This window comes from Macaca mulatta, chromosome 10 (assembly GCF_049350105.2).
Source record: "Macaca mulatta isolate MMU2019108-1 chromosome 10, T2T-MMU8v2.0, whole genome shotgun sequence".
Taxonomy (NCBI): Eukaryota; Metazoa; Chordata; class Mammalia; order Primates; family Cercopithecidae; genus Macaca; species Macaca mulatta.
In genome coordinates, this window is record NC_133415.1 from 68,989,940 (window position 1) to 69,013,887 (window position 23,948).

Genomic DNA, 23,948 nt, shown 5'->3' on the forward strand with positions numbered 1-23,948 from the left:
GACTTAGGACAGAGCCCTATGTCAGGAACACCAAAATCAAATCTGGTAGACATCAGAGTCTGTTAAAGCTATGGAAATTAGCACTGAAGGCCAAAAGCAGAAACATAATAAGACAAAGAGATGGACAGGCCTATAATAAAATGGAATAATAGGTGAAAACATTTCCTCTTCCTGAGAAACATTTTTAACCCAATTAAACACGTAAAGATGAAAGAAAAGGTCTTTTTCTCCTGAATCTTTCTGCGTTCCCCCACTCCTACCCCCACTGATGCCACATTTCTGAATCTGCTGCACAATATAAATCACTGTGTAAACCAAATCATTAGGGTTGCCAGGTGTTCAATTTTGAACCAGACAGTCTGGTATTTGAGCTTTCTGCCTAGGAAACAAATAGAGAAAATACCAGTGATTTTTAATTAAGTCTTGTTATTATCATGTAAAGATGAACTTGCAGGAGAACATTCTCCCTGGCTCTTTGGGCTGCACTTGACTCTGAGCCTGATTTCCACTAAGACATCAGTGTCTGTGTAGGCCACACTGAGTGCCCACACTGAGTGCCCAGACTGAGTGCCCTAGCAAGCTGATGAGCTTGGCTCTGAATGTGTACTGGCATGTTCTTACTGGTCAGGCCCATGCAATTGTGCTAGGTCATTTTCTTTTATTGATATCTCCAAAGCTCCTTCAGCAATTGGCAGAGTTCCCTGGGTATATTTAGAAACAATAATAATAATAAAATAAATACATAAATAAGTAAATACTCAGAAGCACATTTGGATGCAGGCAAATGATCCATTGATTAAGAGTCATATGAGTTAACTAAGCCCATAAGTCTACTCATAGCTATTGAATAGGAACAGACAGTAAAAATAAAAAATAAATATATTATTATATCATTTACAAACACAGAACATTATTCTCAAGTAAAATTCTGAGTCCCAATTAAATCTGGCTCTAGTAACAAGATGCTAGTGTAAATATTTGAAATTAGTGTGGAAATCTATGATAAGAGAATAGCTAGAAATCCTTACATTTTGAGGGAATGGTTTATATGGTATTCATCAACTTTCCAAATTGTTGAAAACAAAAGCGTTTGAATGGGTATTAGAAAAGAATCTTATTTCCTTAAAGAACTTTGTTTAACCTTAAACCATGGTAAATGCCTTTTATTTACCACTGGATACTCAAGGAGTTTTAATATGTTCGTGTACATTCAGAGGAAAGAGAGCAGGGAAGCTTTTGTTTTCAGAGAACTAATCAATGTTCCCCCTTGGAGGACTGTCCGGGAAATACTAGTCTACCACAGTGTAACTTCAGTTATGAATTCTTTGTCAGCTAGGTAATAATATTTTAGTTGCACACTCTTCTTGTGAGGCCTAATTCCTTATAACAGAGGAACATACAAACACAGCATGCAAACGTATCCCACTAGACAGTTGCAACACAGAATTTATCTTCATGATCCAGGTTTTCCCTTTTTCTGCCTCTCACCAATGCATTACCAAATAAGGAGTGGCTCTCAATGGGTTGAGGGGGATGGATTTTTCCCCCTACCCCAGGAGGACATTTGGCAAGATCTGCGTACAGTTTTGGTTGGGAGGTGCCAATGGCATCTGGTGGGTAGAGGCCAGGGATGCCGCTAAACATCCCACAATGCACAGGACAGCACCCCAGCCTCTCCCTACTCCATACTAAAGAATTATTCAACCCAAAGTGTCCATAGTGCAGAAACTGAGAAACCCTGCTGTACAGATCTTTGGAATAGATAATTCAGCCCATTTGGGTTGTTAAAACTCTCAGAAATGATAGTGTAGATCTATTGGCTAGTGTTATCAGGAGCCTCTGAGGACTGGGAAAGGAGTAGGTAGAGAGGTAGAGAATTTTCATCTGTGCCCTCCCCTACTCCCTTTTTTTTTTTTCCCCCCTTTTCCTATTTGTAACACTAAGCAGCAAATTAATTCCTGAGAATAGACCTATTTAGGAAAGTGACACTGCCCAGGCTTCCAGGTCTGGTCAAGGAACTCGAGGAGACCATCAGAGCTGCCTCTTCTGAAGCAAGGAGGTGGACACCACCCAAGACTTAGGCTGATAATATAGGAACTTTGTACTGATTCATTGAACACACAAACACAATCCAATCTCTCTCTCCCATTAATGAGAATTTTTAAACTGATATACAATAAACATTATAAAATATAATTCTCAAATTTTCTAAGATGGAATAATAGGGATTTTTTATTGTGAAAATAATACCCCCACTGTGAAAAAATACTCTTCATGTAGTTATATTTTTCTTAAAATTCCCAAGTTTGTAAACAAACAAACAAACAAACAAAACCAACATGGGAAAGTCACCACACTTGAAAACTCAGAATATCATGTTCTGCGTGTTTTGTGTTTAGCTAATGATGAGAAATCTTTTGGTAAAGAATCGTAATTTAAACCTGCATGCCATCCTCGTGGGGGGAAATAAGAACTCCCTACAAATTCTATTTATGAGGAGGTTGGTACCTTAGACAGAGGCTCATTTCCCTTGAGGGAAAAGCAATCTCTTGATCGATGGAAATCATTTTTCAGCAAAATATCTACAACACTAAACCTGTTAAAACTAGTTCAATAGTCTGTTCCAATTCTTGTATTAAATAGTAGTATGGAAAAAAAATTTTGTGTCAGTGGTAATCTATAGTAATCACAGGATAGGTATAGAATTATAAAGAAGTTAACTTTGTATTATTTATTTGTTTAGAGAAAAATATGTTTTTGAACATTAAAAATTTATTTTAAAAATATAATATGAATATAAAATGCAATATAGAGTATCACTTAAAAATTCCCATATGTTTTAACAAATGTTTTTGATTATGATGTTTATATTAAACATCTAATAACTTGCTGACACCATTTGAAACCCTACAAATCACTTAAAAATTAGGTATATACTCAAATAAACCAAACTAATTTAGATTAACAGGTTATTCTAAGAATACATATTAATTTCCTTCCTCTTCCCCTTCCTCTTCTTCCTCCACTTTTTTCCTTCTTCTCCTCCTCTTCTTCTTCCTTCTTGTCCTTCCTGTTAAAATTCATGATTTTAAAGCTGCTTAATTTTCTCATCTGGATGGAGACTATAAAATAGTGACCTCAAAGAGAAACTTTAAGGATTAAGTAGTGAATAGTAGTATTTTTTAATGCCTAGAATATGGCATACCTTCAATAAATCTCTTTTGATACTAAACTTAGTTCTACAGAGTTACTGCTCTTTGGACCAGAATGATGTAGGGTAGGAGAAATAAATCTAATTAAATTTTATCAGTAATAAAGGTATCCACTATTGAGGACCTATGAGGTCCAGTTTACATGCTTCTTTAATCATTGTGAAAATTCTAGGCTATGAGTGGGATAGGACCTGCTTACACTTATTGAACACTCACACGTTAAATCAGTTAATCCTCACAGGAGGCTTCCAAGGTGGTAGTACATTTATCCCCATTTGACCAATGAAGACACCACAGTTCATGGAGTTCAGCCTGTGTGCTCCAGTGAAAATGTGTGAGAAGTGATCTTTGATGTGTTCCTTGGGTGATATGGTTTGGCTGTATTCCCACCCAAATCTCATCTTGAATTGCAGTGCCCATAATTCCCACATGTCATAGGAGGGAACCCATGGGAAGTAACTGAATCATGGGGACAGGTCTTTCCCATGCTGTTTTCATGATAGTGAGTAAGTTTCATGAGATCTGATGGTTTTCTAAAGGAGAGTTCTCCTGCACACGCCCTCTTGCCTGCCGCCATGTAAGACATGCCTTTGCTTCTCCTTTGCCTTCTGCCATGAGTGTGAGGCCTCCTCAGTGATGTGGAACTGTGAGTCCATTATAAATTGCCCAGTCTTGAGTATGTCTTTATTAGCAGTGTGAGAACAGATTAATACAATGGATCATCAACGGGGTGATGCTAGCCTACCCTGTGATGCTTCTACGTGATTAGGAAAGCATACCCTCTCTGGGAAGACATATCTAAGAGCCAGGAGTGAGGTCTGGAATATATGTAGCTCCTAACCTTTCTCCATAGGGGACATCTATGAATGGTGGCCCAAATAATCCTCTCAGAGTTTTCTGAAGACATAAATGCCCATTTAAAACTCAAAAATATTTGAATGAGCTTATATTTCCAGTTATAGAGGTTCTAAGTGTCTCTTGGGACTTTAGCCCAAGGCTTTTCCTTCTAGAGCTGCCTTCTTAATACTCTGTGCCACTTTTTAGCAAACGATGGCATCATGACACTAGAGTGTACCTGAGGGAACTTAAGCCTGACCTGGGCATGTGGCCAGTACACATCCTCCAAGGTCTTGTAAAAGTAACTGCATCACAGGTATAGAAATTATGGCGCATGACTCTATATGACACACTGCAAAAGAAAAAATTATAGAGAATATATATATATATATTATATATATATATATATTTTTTATGGAATGCTTCACAAATTTCTGTGTCATGCCTGCACAGGGGCCATGCTAATATTCTCTGCATCATTCCAATTTTAGTATATGTGTTGCCAAAGAAAGCACTAGAGACCATGTAAATATCGGAAGTTGCCAGGCGTTGGGCAGAGGAAGAGATGGCTAACTGCAGCACATGGCATTTCTGTAGTAGTGGACTATTCTGTATGATACTGTAATGGTAGATACATGTCATTATGCATTTGGCAAAACTCATAAAGCTATGTAATGAGAAGAGTTAATTGCTGCTTACTTGTCATTGTGGAGAACCAGGTCATCTTGTCTTCTTTAGAATATATCACCAGTGTGTGCAAGAATGCTCTAAAATTCTGTCGTGAATGTCTGATTTAAAGATTAAATGTGAATGAGACTGTCACATGAATATGAGATTTCTAAGTCATGTTCATAAATTGTATAGACTATTCTGCTTCAAATAGTCTCTTTCAAGTAAAATTCCATAAAATATGTTCTATCCAACTTTAATGATACAAAATCAAAGTCTACCACCAATAAAAACATCAAAAAATATTACTAGGAACAATGAAAAGAAAGCCAGGAAGTGGAGCTTCTCTGACATTAGATCCTCAATACTTCAGACTGTGAATTGGTATTTAATGTGCAGTTGCCTACATTGGTAGGAACCTGCAATTATAGGTTAATTAGCTAAAATGTCTGTCATGTTTGTGTAACATAGGGATACAACCAATGTCGTATACAGCAACAAATAATAATAGCTTCATAATTGCACTCACTCACCATATCTGAAGTAATTCTTTACTAATAAATAAAATAGACACAAAAAATATTGGAAAGGATCACATAATGCAACAGTTATTCCTGCTACCTTTGCTTGTTTGCATGCACAGTAGCAGATGTATGGGCACATAAATATATGTATTTATTTTCTTAATTGATAAGATTTTTTTGAGTGATTTTTGGCTTACAGAAAAATTGAGCAGAAAGTACAGAGAGTTCCCATACACTCCTCTCCCCTCTTTCTCACTTTCCTCTATTATTAACATCTTGCACTGGTGTGGTACATTTGTTACTGAACCAGTATTGATACACTATTATTAACTAAAGTCAATAGTTTACATTAGGGTTCACTCTTCATGTTACATAGCTCTATGAGTTTTGCCAAAAGCATAATGAGACGTATTCACCATTACAGTATCATACATAATATTTCACCACCCTAAAAATGCCATGTGTTCCACCCAGCCATCTCTTTCCCTGCCCAATGCCTGGCAACTTCTGATATTTTTATTGTCTGTAGTGCTTGCTTTGGCAACACATATACTAAAATTGGAATGATACAGAGAATATTAGCATGGCCCCTGCATAGGGATGACATGGAAACTTGTGAAGCATTCCATGAAAAAAGTACATATATATATACATACACACACACACACATATACATATATGTATATAGTCTCCTATGTATATGTAAATACATATATACATATGTGTATATATAGAAGACTATATGTGTATACATATATATGTGTATATAGACAGTCTCCTATAGTTTTTCCTTTTCCAGAGTGTCATATAGAGTCATGCGCCATATTACACCACTTCCGTCAACATCAGACTACATATATGACAATGGTGGTCTTATAAGATTATAATACTGTATTTTTACTGGATATTTTCTAAGTTTACACATGTTTAGATACATAAATCCTTAGCATTGTGTTGTATTTGCATATACTACTAAGTACAGTAACATGTACAAGTTTGTCACCTAGGAACAATAGACTATACCAATATAGCCTAGGTGTGTAGTAGGCTATACCATCTAGGTTTGCAGAAATCGCTCTGTGATGCTCACATGATGATAAAATTGCCTAACAACGCATTTCTCAGGACCTCTCTCTATTATTAAGTGGATTATGACTGCAGTTGTTATCAGACAATATGTAGCTTTTTCAAATTAGCTTCCTTTACTTGGCAATATGGTGAATCTTCTTTTGACTTTGGTTTTATTTGAGACAGAGGCTTCAGGAAACAAATATGATCACAACATAGAGTAATTTTCAAAACTCACGTAATTTTTTTCACATAGATCTTATGGAAATTTCACTGAGACAGATTCTAACTCCTCTCTCCTAGTGTCTCAAGCCATTTATCCATAATCCTTAAAGTATAGATAGAAGTATCCCAGGAAAAAATGTTGATAAGTCCTTCCTTAAGATGACCTTTCAGGTGAGGACTTGGGAAATCAAGAGAACACAGTAGTGGCTTCTCCTAGATTCCATGAGATGCAAATATCCACATGAGATTTTGCAGCAGAAGTAGGCAAACTATAGCCTGCAGGTCAAATCTAGCCTCCCATCTCTTTCAGTATAACCCAGATGCTAAGAATGCTTTTTATAAATACGCACTTATGATCAGTTTGATGACAGGAAAACTAATTTTGAACAACAATTAAGCAAAATGTTACCCACCCAAAAATGATTTCATCCTTTTCATTACTAGAATAAATTTTCTTTCTTATTTACTAGTTAATATTTTAAGTATTATATTCAATTATTATTATGTTTAATTTCATCAATAAAATGTTTGTAAAAATTTGTTTTCTCTCTTGCTAATATCAGTACCTACACAATATCCTCAATTTTACCTCTTGGTGAACAAAAACTAAAATACTTATTCTTGGCCCTTTACAGAAAGTGTTTGTCAATCCTATTCAAGAATAGTCAAATGGTCTCTAACTTTGTTTTTCTTCTTCTCCCCTTCATTTTTTCTTTTATTCGTAATATGCCCTCATCTAACTGTATCATTATGTTCTAGAAGGCACAGTTAGTATGATCTGGACTATGAAGTAATGAAAAGGTTTAAAGAACTCCACCCTTGGGCATTAAAGAAGGAAAGCTGTCTGTTAAGTCAAGAGTCTAGAAAAGGAGGCCATAAGTGGTACCAGCTTTTCCAGACTTTGGTAAATATAGACATCTCTATTTATTGTTGTTTGTCATAATCTCTCCGCTTCTCATATGGGCCAGCAGGGGTGTAGTGGAAAAAAGCTTTGCAGTTAGACAAACCTGCCACCCACCAGCTTCTGGACTACAAACAACTGCTCATCCTATTTGCATTTCGGGGTTTTAAATTTTGTTTTGGCTTGTTTTTGACTTATAAAAGGGGTTATTTCAATGACTGAATGATACAACGTTCTTATACAATAGAAGCTCATAACTTTGTGTAGTTGTAAAGTTTTAGGTCCTAATGAGAATTAAATGTTTTCTTCCTTTCTTATTTCCAAGAAAACTCTGTGTGTGGGGTGTGTGTGTGTGTGTGTGTGTGTGTGTGTGTCTGTTCAAAGGCAGAAGGGAAAACTAGAATAATAGTCCCATTACACCTCCTGGCTTAAAGGAGAGCAAACCCAGCAAGGCATCTATATTCGACTGTTCTGTGTTACTATAAAGAATACTTGAGACTGGGTAATTTATAAAGAAAACAGGTAAATTTAGGCAATAATTCTGCAGGCTGTACAAGCATGACACCAGCATCTGCTCAGCTTCAAGGGAGGCCTTGGGAAGCTTTTACTCATGGTAGAAAGCAAAGGAGGAACAGGCATGTCACATGGTATGACGGTTACTACTGAGCGTCAACTTGATTGAATTGAGGAATACAAAGTATTAATCCTGGGTGTGTCTGTGTGGGTGTTGCCAAAAGAGATGAACATTTGAGTCAGTGGGCTGGGGAAGGCAGATCCACCCTTAATCTGGTGGGCACCATCTAATCAGCTTCCAGCGAATATAAAGCAGGCAGAAAAACGTGAAAAGGAGAGATGGGTCTAGCCCTTTAGAATATATATATTCTTTTTTCTTTTTTTTTTATTACTATTATACTTTAAGTTCTAGGGTACATGTGCATAACGTGCAGGTTTGTTACATATGTATACTTGTGCCATGTTGCTGTGCTGCACCCATCAACTTGTCAGCACCCATCAACTCGTCATTTACATCAGGTGTAACTCCCAATGCAATCCCTCCCCCCTCCCCCCTCCCCATGATAGGCCCCGGTGTGTGATGTTCCCCTTCCCGAGTCCAAGTGATCTCATTGTTCAGTTCCCACCTATGAGTGAGAACATGCGGAAAACAGTATGGCGATTCCTCAAGGATCTAGAACTAGATGTACCATATGACCCAGCCATCCCATTACTGGGTATATACCCAAAGGATTATAAATCATGCTGCTATAAAGACACATGCACACGTTTGTTTATTGCGGCACTATTCACAATAGCAAAGACTTGGAATCAACCCAAATGTCCATCAGTGACAGACTGGATTAAGAAAATGTGGCACATATACACCATGGAATACTATGCAGCCATAAAAAAGGATGAGTTTGTGTCCTTTGTAGGGACATGGATGCAGCTGGAAACCATCATTCTTAGCAAACTATCACAAGAATAGAATATATATATTCTAAACCTGTGCTTAGAGCTCTCTCTCTATATATATATGATATATCCCTATATATCATATATACACACATATATATGATATATATCCTATTAATTCTGTCCCTCTAAGAGAACCCTGACTAATCTAGTAAATTGGTACCAGTACAGTGGAGTTGAAAAGATACTCAAAGATGTGGAAGCAAGTTTGGAACTGGATAGCAGGCAGAGGTTGGAACAGTTTGGAGGGCTCAGAAGAAGACAGGAAAATATGGGAAAGTTTGGAACTTCCTAGAGACTCATTGAATGACTTTGCCCAAAATGCTGAGAGCAATATGGATAATAAAATTCAGGCAGAGGTAATCTCAGATGGAGATGAGGAACTTATTGGGACCTAGATCAAAGGTGACTCTTGTTATGTTTTAGCAAAGAGTCTGGTGGCATTTTGCCCCTACCCTAAAGATTTGTGGAACTCTGAGAGATAATTTAGGGTATCTGGCAGGAGAAATTTCTAAGCAGCAAAGCATTCAAAAGGTAACTTGAGTGCTATAAAAGGCATTCAGTTTTATAAGGGAAGTAGAGCACAAAAGTTTGGGAAAAGTTGCAGCCTGACTATGTGATAGAAAAGGAAAAGCCATTTTCTGGGGAGAAATTCAAGGCGGTTGTGGATATATGCATACGTAGTAAGAAGCCTAATATTATTTCTCAGAACCACTAGGAAAATGTCTCCAGGCCATGTCAGAGAACTTCCCAGCAGCCCCTCCCATCACAGGCCCAGAGGTTCAGGAGGAAAAAGTGGTTTCATGCACTGGGTCCACGGTCCCCATGCTGTGTGCAACTTAGGGACTTGGTGCCCTGTGTCCCAGCTGCTCCAGCCATGGCTGAAAGAGGCCAACATAAAGCTTGGGCTGTGGCTTCAGAGGGTGTAAGCCCCAAGCTTTGGCAGCTTCCACATGGTGTTGAGCCTGCAGGTGCACAGAAGTCAAGAATTGAGGTTTGGGACACCTCCTCCCAGATTTCAGAAGATGTATGGAAATGCCTGGATGCCCAGGAATAAGTTTGCTGCAGGTGTGGTGCCCTCATGGAGAATCTCTGCTATGGCAGTGCAGAAGGGAAATATGGGGTTGGAGCCCCCACACAGAGTCTCTACTGAAGTACCACCTAGTGGAGCTGTGGGAAGAGGGCCACCGTCCTCCAGACTCCAGAATGGCAGATCCACTGACAGCTTGCACTGTGTGCCTGGAAAAGCCACAGACACTCAATGCCAGCCCGTGAAAGCAGCCACGAAGAAGGCTGTACCCTGCAAAGCCACAGGGGCGGAGCTGCCCGAGGCTTTGGGAATCCACCTCTTGCATCAGCATTACCTGGATGTGAGATATGGAGTCAAAGGAGATCATTTTGGAGTTTTAAGATTTGACAGCCCCGCTGGATTTCAGACTTGCCTGGGGCCCTTTAACCCCTTTGTTTTGGCCGATTTCTTCCATTTGGAATGACTGTATTTATCCAATACCTGTACCCCCACTGAATCTAAGAAGTAACTACATTGCTTCTGATTTTACAGGCCCATAGGCAGAAAGGACTTACCTTGTCTCAGATGAGAATTTGGACTGTGGACTTTTGGGTTACTGCTGAAATGAGCTAAGACTTTGGAGGACTGCTAGGAAGGCATGATTGGTTTTGAAATGTGAGGACATGAGATTTGGAGGGGCCAGGGGCAACATGATATGGTTTGGCTGTGACCCCACCAGAATCTCAACTTGAATTGTATCTCCCAAAATTCCCACGTGTTGTGGGAGGGACCCAGGAGGAGATAATTGAATCATGGGGGCTGGTCTTTCCCATGCTATTCTTGTGATAGTGAATAAGTCTCACAAGATCTGATAGGTTTATGAGGGGTTTCTGCTTTTGCTTCTTCCTCGTTTTCCCTTGCCACCACCATGTAAGAAGTGCCTTTTGCCTCCCAACATGATTCTGAGGCCTCCCCAGCCATGTGGAACTGTAAGTCCAATTAAACCTTTCTTTGTTCCCAGTTTGGGGTATGTCTTTATCAGCAGCATGAAAACAAACTAATACACATGACAAGAGAGGAAGCAAGAGAGCGAGGGGCGGTAAGTGCCAGGCTCTTTTAAACAACCAACTCTTGTGTGAAGGAATAGAGCAAGAACTCACTCATTACTGTGGGGAGGGTACCAAGCCATCTAGAGGGATCTGTCCCAGTGTCCCAAATACCTCCCACTGGGCCCCACTTATCACACTGTGATCACATTTCTACATGAGATTTGGAGAGGACAAACATCCAAACCATATCAGGATTGACTGTAGCAGCTCAGAACAGGAGAGGACAGTCAGCAGTCTGAAGCCCAGGACAGTTACAGAAAGAAAGAAGGGACTTTGAAGGGTCATCTAGACAGAGAAGTTACACACCACACCCTGCTGCCCTCCACCCATAACATGTGATTGTATTTTCATCATTTCTTTTCATGACTGTTATAATACTCTAAGTATTCTCAGGAAGTATTCAAGAGAGAAGGATTTTCATTAACACCCAGAAAGTGAACTGTCCTTGTCTAGAAACAAGAGCCTGTGACCTTTAATTCTTGCAGACATAAAGAAAAAGACTTCAACCAGAGGTTTTTCAAGAAAGATCCACACCTTGGATGAGGCAGAGAATTCAGTGTACTTAACGTGCAAAAATGAAAAGGCTGAGTCAGGGTTTGTTTCTGCCAAATAGAACATGGTTCCAAGAAGCTTCCGTGTTTTAAACCTGTGCTTAGAGCTCTTTATGTCTGGTTTATGATCTTGGCTCCCTTCAACTCAACATAGGCCTATTCAAGGACACCCAAGAGGAAAACTATATACTCAAATAACCATCTTGCTGCTAAAGCACATGTTTTTCTATAAGCATTTTGCTTTGCTTCCTGCCATACTTCTAACAAGAAATGTATCAACACAACAGAACTGGTTCAGTGAGGGGCTGACCTGTTTCATGAACATCAGTTCCAGAACCTTTGTTTTAAAAACATGAAGATACCTAGAACTCAGTAATTATGTCCTCTTTCGTAATCTTAACCCATGTTGCCTTCTTCCAACTACTGAAGATTAAAGTTGTCACTAAATACAGTGGTTTTCACAATTAGAGTGTATGGAACATGAACTGGCAAGGAAATTATATTTTGCATGCTTGTGATTACTGGGAAAATTGTGTGCTGCGGGCACTATCAAAAAAAAAAAAAAGAAACATATAGATAGGAAATTAAAAATGTAGAAAAAAAATTAACAACCAGACTTTTAGAGTGCTCAAAAGTCACAGTACAGTTTTAAGCATTAATAACTTTAGATGTATAAAGGTTATGTAAAAACTTATGAAACTATGATTTGAAAGTTCAATTAGTAAGTTTCTTGTATAGTCATAGAATTCTGTGACTCTTGAATAATAAATCTGTAATTTAAAGTTTGGTTGCAGTTCCTCTGAAGATGCCAAATGTTAAATAAAACAAAAAAAATCTAAAATAAAAAAATATTAAAAGTTCAAAAACTAAATTACTGTAAAAGAAGTTTGCATTATTAAACAATTATATAATAATGTTACAAGTATTAGTGTTTATACTGTTGAGATTATTACAGCTTCTAAGATTTTTGGGACATCCTGAAATCCTGATCCATTCTAAAAAGATTCAAGTAGCACCGCAACATGTCATACGGTGCTATGTAGTGGGACTTAAAAACGAATAGGTGCTGGTCTTGCTTTTGAAGAGACTAACATTATACAAAATTATTACAAAAGAGTACAACAAAAACTGGGTTTGTATAAGGTGGAATCTCATCAAAAAATGTTTATGGACCACATCAATATCATATATTCTATAAAATGTATGAATTTAGATCTTACGATAGAATTAGGCTTTTGGGCTGGCAAATCTGTTACGGATTATATAACAGTACTGAGGTAGCTTAGATTTCTGCTTTTTACAATCATTTACATACAATTATGTTTCAGAAGCAATATGGAATGTGTGAATATGCAATGCACATATACACTCACACACAATTCACTGGAGGAACGCCTGTGTATTTTAGCGAGTCAGTACGGAGAAAAGCATGTAAACCACAAGCTTAATACAAGGCCACTGTCATGACTTTAAGGGTATCCTTTCAACCTGTGTTAACTCTGAGCCCTGGTGATCATTTACTCTGACTCCAAGTTATTAAAAGCATCTCCAACATATAGTGCACATGATGTTTGTTTTTAATCATTGCGTATAATAGATTTCACATGGGGAAGAAGTTGGCAAATATTTTAGGCTATAAAAAATCTTGATAGTTGGATAAATGCTAGTGTGCTGCAATTTCCTTCACATCACCATAAAAGCAGGGCTTTAAAGGCAATATTTTAATTTCCTGAGAATTCTCGCCGTGCTCTACATTTGAAATGGGATGGGAAACGCCACTTGTGATAACATTTTAATTTTAAACTTAGTAAGAGTTATGCCATTATAAAGGTAACTGCCATAAACTTTCTTTAAAAGATGCTGCACATCAGACAACCAGGGGGAAATATAAGACTATATGGTGGTTTTCATGTCAAGCATCATTAAAAGGTATTTGATGTTCACAGCAGAACTATGACTTTCAGACTGTGCCTGCATAAAACCAAAACAAGTGGTCAATTTGTTGAATAGTCAACTGCACACTGAATGCCATATGGCCTAAAAGGAGAGGTGCATGGCCATGACTTTCATTGATGTTTGGATCCTGAGCTACAGGCAGGAAGAATGTGATGATTTGCATCATCTTCTTAAGTCATGCTTCAGTTTATTGCCATCCTTCTGCTCAGAGTGATCATGCTTCACTTCAGTCACTAAACTCCACCGCTAGGAAAAAATACAAGCAATTTTTCTTGGTGTTGTAGGTTGGGCTCCCTGGAAGGCAGGTTACCCTGCAGGAGCTTTATTAGGGAGGCCTCTTGGGATCCACTGCCATAGAAGGGAAAGGACAGAAGCAGGATTGGGCAGAGGGAGCTGCAATGCAACCTCAAGGGAAGTTTCAGTTGGCCCTGGAAGGAATGCTGAAGATGGGTTGACCTTCCAGAGTTGTCCTGAATTGCAGCAAAAAGGTCAAGTCTCTATACCCCTACTTTGCTCAGTCATCGGATGTGGATTACGCCAAAAAGGTGGCATGGCCTTGCACACGATGGCTGTCTTCAGTTGAGGCAATCCTCAAAGGGGCCTGACAGTTGAGGACTGTCTACCAGTCTCACTCTCAGCCGCTGGGGAACAAGTCCTTTATTCCAAAGTCGGGGGTGGTTCTGAGTTGCTTATCACAATGTCTACCATGCCCAGCAAGCAGGAATATATTGGCCACAAAATGCTCTTTCAGGCTTACTTCCGACTACTCCTCTTTATAAATTCTCCTCTCAAGTAGAAAGAAAGAAGAGAATCTCCCTCATTTCTCAAAGCTAGGTCTGTGCAATGAGGCTCAGGGGCTTCATTGAGCTAAGTCGTTTGCCATCTCTGACCCAATCACAGTTGCCAGGAGGGAATGCAATGCTCTCACTGGCCAGGCCTGGGAGAAATACTCGAGGAGAAGAGGGGTTCTACTCAGCAAGTAAGATGAGTGGAGCCCGGACACCCAAAAAACTAATAGATGCCCCCCAAATGTTGTCATACATACTTTTTCTTCTCTTGTTTTTGCTCAAACCCTTTTCCCTCTCTGTAACGCTGGTTTGTGTTCTCCTGTTCATAGGCCCTGGCACATGGCAGGCGCTTAAGCCGTGTCTGACCAGACTCTGCTCAACTTGCAGGCATATAGCCCTCCAAGGGGTCATGGCCAAGGTGCACAGGAAACCCACCCAGGAGCTGCATTCAAACTGCAATTGTGCTTCTGAGACTGGGACGGCTGAGCTCCCAGGCAGCTCTGGGGTAAAACAATGACCGGCTGTCGGCAGCTGTGCAGACAACTGGAGACCGGGAAATGGGGTAGGGGGAGCGTGGGTGAGGCAGGTGGCGGCTTTTATCTCTTCCACGCCTGGCAGAGCCTATTACCAACTGGCTCAATATGACAGAGCTAGCTCTGCTTTCCTATTCAGGAGGGAGAAGAAAAATCAAGGGTAAAGAGACGTCAGCACCAACTGTATCACATTTTAAAAGTACTCCTTCCCATCGGCTCCAAATGCTATTAGAACTACCGGGCTCTTGTTACAGGGGTACTGGGACTTTGCTGAGTGTCCTATTATTTTCGCATTTGGACCCCCACATTATGTCAGAGGTGTTTCTTTTGTTCTAGGTAATTTGCTTGAATGAGCTGTTTACTGTAGCTTAGGGCTGGATGTTCATTTCCTCACACTTTTTATGTTAAAACAAACAGCCATGATGTAGACTATTTTTCTTCAGTTCAGAGAAAGGGAGAAACCTGGCTCATCTGATGCAAAACTTCAGTGGTCTTACCTTTCAGGTCTTATGCATTATTGTTAGTGTCAAACTTTCACTGTTCACGATGGTTTGCCATAATTGGTGTTTTCCTTGTTTAGCTCCCACCACCCAATTAAGAATTAATGACAAAGTATTTTGAAATTCATTCAGGTTTTTGTGACTCTTTCGGGTTTATCTGGGTGACAAATAAGAAAAACCCATCAAACAGCCTTTAATGAAAGGAATCTACTATCACATATAACTGAAACATCCAGCGGTAGCATGGGCTACAGGGAACTACCAAAACACCCTATTTGTTTGCATCTCCCCTCTCTGACTTCTGCTGTATCTGCCTGATGCTGTTGTCCTCTGGTCATAACATGAGTGCCAAGAGCACACAGTGCTCAATGCATCTTGATTTATAACAAGAGGTAGAGGCTAGAGTTGGAAAGGCCGCAAAAAGCCCTGAGACTCCCTTGCTAAAAACACATGACCAACCCTGAGCCAAACACCATGACCCAAGGGTTAGGAAATCTTGATTATCTTAAACACATTAGGGCCTCATCCTGCAGCAAGGACAGTTAATTCAACACAAATCACATGGCTGGATGGAGAGAGAGGGGAAGGGTTAAGTCATGGAAGAGTGGAGACACCAGGTACCGACTTGATTAATACAACATCTGTCCCCTCCTGGAAGACCACAGCTACACATTTTCCAAATGCTTTGATGAGACCATGGCCAGGAAAAATGGCAAAAAGAACTTGGGGGAACAAAGAGTACTATGTCATTTCCCATCACTGAGCCTCACAGGTACGAGCATATAATACACACTGAATGGATAGTAAGGACAGGGTTTAGATATTAACATAGGAAAGTTATTATGATCTAAAAATACCAATTAAAAAGGCAAAGATGACATTTAGTAAAAGAGATTCTCTCTCTCTCTCTCTCTCTCTCTCTCTCCTCCCTATCCCACCTCAATCCCTGTCCCTTTCCCTCTCTCTTGCCTGCTTTTCCTCCCACCACAGAGGAAATTCATTGCACGACTTCACTGAATGGCAAAACTACTGACCCTAAATGACAAACTGTCTCAGATCAGAAAGCGGTGTCAACTCAAAGGTGGCAGAAGGGTCAGGAGGTCTATGGACAAGCCACACATACTTCTCTGTCACCCCTCATGAGAGAGTGGAGGGGAAAGGGCTTGGCTTGAACATGAATCCATCTTGGATCTGTCTGCCACACAAGGAACCACTTGTCACTAGCATCAGGCAGCATCACTCCTTTCCAGCTTTATATTTGGTAGCTGCAGTCCTCAGCATGCTTTGAGGATGTCACTCCAAAATAAGATAAGTAAAGCCAGGTTCATTGAGTGATTTTGGAGGAAAAACATGGGAGAAACACATCTAAAATAGGCATTTCCAACTCATAGTGCTGTTAGGTGTGAACTTGTTCTAAGAGCTCCTGATACGAGCAAGGCATTGGCAGATATAGTACTAGATTCACTGATGCTCATTTCAAAACAAAACAAAGCAAACAACACTAAGTTAATTTACTTGCTGGTTTATTATTATTACTACATTTTTGTTGTCTTTGTGTTGCTAAGCTACAAATATAAAAAATGGCGGGTATATGAACTAATGGATATTTCATGGATTAATAGGAACAAACATGGTTTTAAGAAACATCCAGAAAATAAATAGAAGATTCATTCTGTCCTCAAATCTTGTGTTGACACAAGTAGACTTAATGCTAATCACTGTTTAAGTTATTTGTTCTCATGTGGCTGCATTTATCTATAACCATAAAATTAAATGACCTGAACTCTACATTTGTTTTAGGAGCGAATACCATGGCTATAATGATCTTGGGACTGTAATTCATTTTTCAAGTAAAGAATAACATGAAGCTATTTAGTTGCTTTCTACTGTTCTGTGCCTCTGCTATAGCAGAAGAGATAAAAGTGGCTTAGCAGGCATTTTAAGGAATATCTTCAAATAATGTGTAACTACCTAAATGGTTGCATGGTGCATTACACTTTTGGCTGGTGCTGATTTTCTAAAATGTGGTTCTGCATAAGATAGGGAAGATAGGGTTTCAAATACAAAAAACTAGCCGGGCGAGGTGGCGGGCGCCTGTAGTCCCGGCTACTCGGGAGGCTGAGGCAGGAGAATGGCGTAAAAACCCGGGAGGCGGAGCTTGCAGTGAGCTGAGATCCGGCCACTGCGCTCCAGCCTGGGCGACACAGCGAGACTCCGTCTCAAAAAAAAAAAAATAAAAAAATAAAAAAATAAAAAAATAAAATAAAAAAAGATAGGGAAGATAGGGTAATGCTATTTATTTAGTCTGACAAATAATTCAAAGTGCACATTTCAAAAAACTATTTTTCTTCTTTTTACCTTTGCTTTTGCCATTGCTGCCTATCATGATGGCATACCCCTCAACACTGCTCAGATTCAAGTGGTGAATTTCTGTAGGGCAACATGTTGTTTTTGGATTTATAAATGTTTGAACTCTCCAATCTTGGAGTAAAAGCATGAAGTGAGCTGTTTTTATGAAGTCGAGGTTAAGAAAACAAAGGAAACATAATCTTGCCAATAACACAAGAACTAGATACTTTATATATCTGGGAAAGAAGAAAGAATAAAAGCACTTGCTTCTATGTTGAAATTTAGTTGGAAGTCAGGAGATAAATTTCAGAAAACAATCCATAACTAAGCTGAAACAATGTATTCAGTGTAAAAAATAAAAAAAAATTGGGAGGTGGGGAGAGACCTCTGTGTTTCAAAGGCTGAAAAAATATATGGAAAAAAATTAAGTGGGAAGGAGTTTTCTTTAGTTTATCTTCTATTTCAAAAGCTAAATTTCTAAAAATCAGGGGGAAACATGTAGCGTAATTACAACAAAAACCCAACAACGATATTTGGTCTCATGCTATAGTTTTGCTTAGATAAACAAAACGTGCTCTTTATAGAAATTTTGGGTAATAATGAATAATTCTTATACTCAGACCTCTGTCCTCTGAGTCCAGAAGAGCAAGTGTGAGAAGACACACACCTGGGGTGATGATGAGTTTCCTTCCCTTATCTCCTCCATAGTGTGAAAAGTTGATGAGAGGGGCTGGAAGGCACCCAAGGAGCTTCCGTAATCCCACAGCAATCTTCAGGAGGGCTTTATAAATCTTATATAATGTCATGATGACAGAGTTTGCCAAGAATCCTATATGTTTTAGGTTTCTTTGGGGAGGGATCAACTTAAGGGGCATATTTTAAAACTAGTCTCCGTGGAGTGTTTGGAGACCCAAAATCAGTGTGACCTAGGCTGTCCCCAGTGACCTGGGTGGACGCCCATCATAAATAGACCAGGATGCAGAAATGGGGTATAATTGCCGGTTTTTTCCTGTGACAAAGAACCTCCTTTTGTCTGAAGCTGTGCAACCAGCATTTGCAGCAGGATCCAACTGCCTCATATGTGATCATTGTTTAATCAAAGCCCACCATGCTGAACCCCACAGGTTCTCCCGTTTCTCTGAGTACAGACAGCCAATTACATGTAACTGCTACATTTTCTGGCAGAATAAGGCTTTTACTCAAGCTTCCCAACTCCTCCTCCACTAACCCCACAGAAAAGGAAAAAGAAAAGGAAAAAAAATTCCATCCAACCACGATGCAAAGTAATAGGTACTTCTTTAATAAGGTGATAATAAACATAGTTTATTTTAAACAATAAATGAACAAATAAACTGGCTCCAGTCATGTCATACCATCCACTTTAAGTACATGCATTTTACTACGTAAGCTACCTGTCTGTGGTTTATGTTGATTCTCCCTCTTATGTAAGGAGGAAACAGTCCTTCTCAGCACCAAAGAGCCTTTCATACTTAAATTATTTCTACCTAGTATTACGGTTATCTGCGTGTGCATCCATCTTTCTCAGTAGGCTTTAAGTTTCTCAAGAACCTACACCATGATTAGGTCATCTTTGCTTTCCTCTTCCTTCTTCTGCCCGATAAACATCCCACACAAAGTGTTGTACACAGCCTGCATGCAAAAAATACCTGCTGAAATGCCTTATCTGCAACACTCTATGTTACAAAAATAATAATAAAAAAATACAAGGTATGTGGAAGTCCTAACCTTCAGTTCCTCAGAGTGTGACCTTATTTGGAGATAGCAGCCATAAGACAGAGTCTCCCTATGTTGCCCAAGCAGGTCTCAAACTCCTGGGTTCAAGCAATCCTCCTGCCTTGGCCTCCTAAAGTGCTGGGATTACAGGTGTGACCCACTAAGCCTGGCCATCTTAATAATTCTATAAGATTTTAAATAATCTTATAATTGGGCAATAAAATAGGCTACATATCAAATGTTTTATTTTAATAAAGAATTATTAGCACATTAATTCACCAATTTATTTTCATACAAAGAAAGTCAGTTCTTTTCTAGGGGGATTTGATAGGGAGTTTGATACTCAGCCTCAATCCCACACCTCTTCTACTGCGCTTTCTTGTACTACAGAGGATGAACAGCAAAACCCTCCAGATCCCAGATTTCTTTGGAGTTAGGATTCAGAATGCAAATCAGGTTTCTCCTGGTCTGCATAAAGAAGATGAATGGAGGACAGAAACTCTTGGCTGTTTTGGATGGGCAAGCCTGGCCCTGGAGTTATTGGGGTTTCCTGAAGCAATGTCGCTGAGAGCATTAAAAGGCACAGGTGGCATTGGAGGTAGAGGCCCGCTGATTCTCCACTGTCATGATCACAAGGAGGTGGCAGCAACCCTGGTGGCCCAATTCCAGAGTACTGTTCTGGGAGTCATTCCTGGCAGGCCAGAAAAGAGCCTCAGCCTCCTGCCCTTTTTTAAAATCCTATATCCTCAGGACCTAATTGCCTATATTCAATCCCTTTAACTTAAAATACCTAAAGTGGTTTCTGTTTCCTGCACCTGAACCCTGAGTGACATAGTCCACCAGTTAGAGTTCCAAGCTCTCATTCTCATACTAACCTCATTCATGATGCATTATTACAATTTCCATTATCTCTAAAATTGAACAAGAGAGTCTACAAGACAATGTGAGAATTCTCCTGGGCTTGTTTTTGTTTGTTTGTTTTTTGTTTGTTTTTGAGACAGAGTCTTGCTCTGTCGCCCAGGCTGAAGTGCAGTGGTGGAATCTCAGCTCACTGCAAGCTCTGCCTCCGGGGTTCACACCATTCTCCTGCCTCAGCCTCCCCAGTAGGTGGGACTACAGGCACTGGCCACCACACCCAGATAATTTTTTGTATTTTTAGTAGAGACGGGGTTTCACCACGTTAGCCAGGATGGTCTAGATCTCCTGACCTCGTGATCCACCTGCCTCAGCCTCCTAAAGTGCTGGGATTACAGGCGTGAGCCACCGTGCCCGGCCTCTCCTGGGTTTTTATGGTTTCCCCCAGTCCTCTACAGGGGTCTCACCAAACCTACTTTGACAGTATTTTTTTTAAAGCAATTGGCTTTTATCAAAATTTTGCAAAGCCTTAGACTTTATTTTCATTTTTTAAAAAATGCTCTTTTTGTTCACATTATGTTGAAATTATTCAATGTCAATTGACACAAACAGGTTTGAGAGCAAACTGGATCTTAATAAGCACACTTCTCAATTGGTGGGAGTGAAGTACCCAGACTTCCTGAAGAGTAGGCAGCCAGCCCGAGAGCAGTGTGCAGTGACCCAGCGGCAGACATTGCACGGGAAGAATGGAAGACCTGCTCCTCTGCTGATGCTCTCATAGAGTAGTAATTTCCAAAGCTTCTATTAAATTTATCTTACAGTTAAATTTATCTTTACAGTTAAAATTATCTTACAGTTTTGTTTTGCTTTGCTTATTTGTATTTTTTTCAGTTTGTATTATTTATTTATACTGATAAATAAAAATTATATATATGCAAGGTATACAGCATGATATTTTGATATGCATATACATGGTGAAATGATTACCGCAATAAAGCTAACTAGCATATGCATCACCTTAGATAGTTACCTTTTTTTTGTGGTGGGACTTTGCTTAGCAAATTTTAAGTATATAATTTACTAACTACAGTCACCATGCTATACATTAGATCTCCAGGACTCACTCATTTTATAATTACAAGTTTGTACCCTTTGACCAACATCTCCCCACTCCCCCACCCCAACCCCATAACCACCTTTCTATTGTCTGTTTGTATGAATTCAGCTTTTTTAGATTCCACATTAAAGTGAAGTCATGTATTTATCTTTCTTTGTCTGGCTTATTTCACTTAGCATAATATCCTCCAGGATTTCCCTCTTCTTAAGGCTGCATAATATTCCACCGTACATACATATAACACATTCTTTGTGTCTTTTTAATGAGTCCTGGAGATAACTTCTGTAAAGCAACTAGTATAGTGCCCAGAATACAAAAGGCACTCAAGAATACAACTACTGTGTTTATAATAAAGAATTTAGGCTAGAGACGATATATAAGGTTTCTGTATTACAAAAGTTTATATCATTATATGATTCCAAATCATTTATTTTAATTAAATCTTAAGAGGCAACATCAGCTCTTTCAATCAAACATGATTCAAGGATAGTTAGTATGTTTACACAATTATCAACTAAAAGACTGAAGCTCAAACTGATTCCACAAGGGGCCAGCCAGTCACACATAAGTAATAAAGGCTTGGTAGGCTGGTTTGAGGCAGAGCATATATTCTGAGATTCACTGAGAGCTTGGATGACTCTCAGTGAATCTCAGAATTCGCAGTTTGAGAACCATAACAGGAGGGGTCCATGGGTAAATTCTGGCCAAAGCCTGGAAAGCACCTGAAGATAGAAGAACTGCATTGTGGGGCATAAAGGAGATGAGCTTTTATTACTGCATCAAAGCAAACTAGAGGCTATGTGAGTGCTGCTTTAATGCTAACCAAAGGTTACTCTTTGAAAATTAAAATATGTGCTATGTGAAACAGCTCTCCAACAACAAGAATATTTGATCAAGTAGAACATACCATTCCTTGGCCATGTTAGATAAGCTGAAGTTTACTGCTCTTGCATTTATGAACTCCCACTTGAACAAGTCTGTACAGAACACACTTGGAAGTTTCCACGAAACAAACAGATGCCTTGGGCTTTTTAAGGGGAATTTAATCATTACCATATTATTACAGTGATGAAAGATGTGTTAAAAGTTGTATTCTTTAAAGCCAACCACAGTGATAGGAAATTTCAGTTTCTTCTATTCTGTCAATAATACTTGTCATAAAATACTGAAGAGTTTATTTTTGACAGAAGCTTTTTCAACAATTGTTTTTATGTTTGAAAGTGGTGATTTTATTTAGCAAAACAGTCAATAGGTCTTTGTGGCTTCCCATCTCATTAGTTCAACCGATACTTCATTACATCATTCGTATCTAGATTGTTATCACTAATGAATACATTGTTGTTCCACCTAGAAAGACAAAATAACTTTCAGAGAGCAATCCTTAATTTCCTCCTTACTCGCCACAATATTCTAACTTTGTAGGCAACTGCCTGAAGGGAATATTTGGAAGTATATGGAAGTCAAACAATCCCTCCTTCAAGTCTACAAAGTTTTACACATCAAAGTGAATGCTTATAAGGACATTCACAGAATTTGAGTGTTCAGACCTTTACTGCCTAAATTGATAAATAAGTTGCATTTAACAGTAAACAGTTTGAATTTACTCAGCTTTTCCAGAGCACGTAGTTTCCATTTTTATCTCAACCAAAGAGTTCTAGAATTAAAAACAGCTTATTCATTTAAGTGCCTTCTTTCCATCTGAACCACAGTTTGTAAGTGGAAAAAAAAAAAAAAAAAGTGGCCGTTGTTGTTATTTAACTTGTGGCTGAAGTAAGAATGTCTTTAGTGGCAAAAGAGATAAAATACTATGTAAATTAATGTATGTGTTTGTATGTGTATTGATAAATAAATAGTTATCTGGTAGTACACCCATTTAAAATAAATAGCCCTGTGTACTTAGTATAATTGAAGATATGCTGTAAAAGGGTGTTAAAACTATTGGTTAATAATAAGAGCTCCTAGGAAATCTCACACTTCTATGACAATACTTCCTTTGGAAGTTGACTGTAAGGTACTTTTATGACTTGTTTCTGCTTCTGTTGACCTGGTTAAAGTGTAGACCAGATAGACGGGATATATTTATACAATTTAAAGAAAAGCTAATTATTTCCCATGATCTTAAGAAAAATGTCAGCAAAGTGTAGCTGCCCGCTGCATAAAGAAAGACTTTAGCATGGTAGTTGACAGAGTTTAATAGACAAGAGGAAAGCCACACCACGTGGGAGGGAGAGTTAGTACTCAAACCATTCTTGTCCAAAGTTCCTAGGTTAGGCCTTTTTTAAAGGCAGTTTGAGGGAAGTGGTGTTGGCCAGGTAATGGGTGGTGTTGGCCAGGTAATGGTGCTTGCTGCTGATTGGTTGGGGTGGAGATGAAATCACAGGAGGTCAAAGCTGTCCACGTACAGGCTGAATACCTTCTGGGTGGGGCCACAGGGGTGGGATCGGCAGGTCCAGGTGGAGCCATGGGTGTCAGACATGCAAAAAAACCTGAAAAGATATCTCAAAAGGCCAATCTTAGGTTCTACAATAGTGATGTTATTAC

The 23,948-nt window shown here is 39.2% G+C and overlaps 1 protein-coding gene and 2 non-coding genes across 6 annotated transcripts in view; 1 reads left to right on the forward strand and 2 right to left on the reverse strand.

Annotated features, from left to right (window-relative positions):
- Positions 1-23,948, reverse strand: part of MACROD2 (mono-ADP ribosylhydrolase 2) — a 2,066,868-nt gene that overhangs the window by 1,024,704 nt on the left and 1,018,216 nt on the right. The window lies entirely within an intron of this gene.
- Positions 4,458-4,564, reverse strand: LOC114670747 (U6 spliceosomal RNA). Its single transcript, XR_003720436.2, has one exon. It is a non-coding gene; the product is annotated as a U6 spliceosomal RNA (small nuclear RNA).
- On the forward strand, positions 5,771-5,877 carry LOC114670737 (U6 spliceosomal RNA). Its single transcript, XR_003720426.2, has one exon. It is a non-coding gene; the product is annotated as a U6 spliceosomal RNA (small nuclear RNA).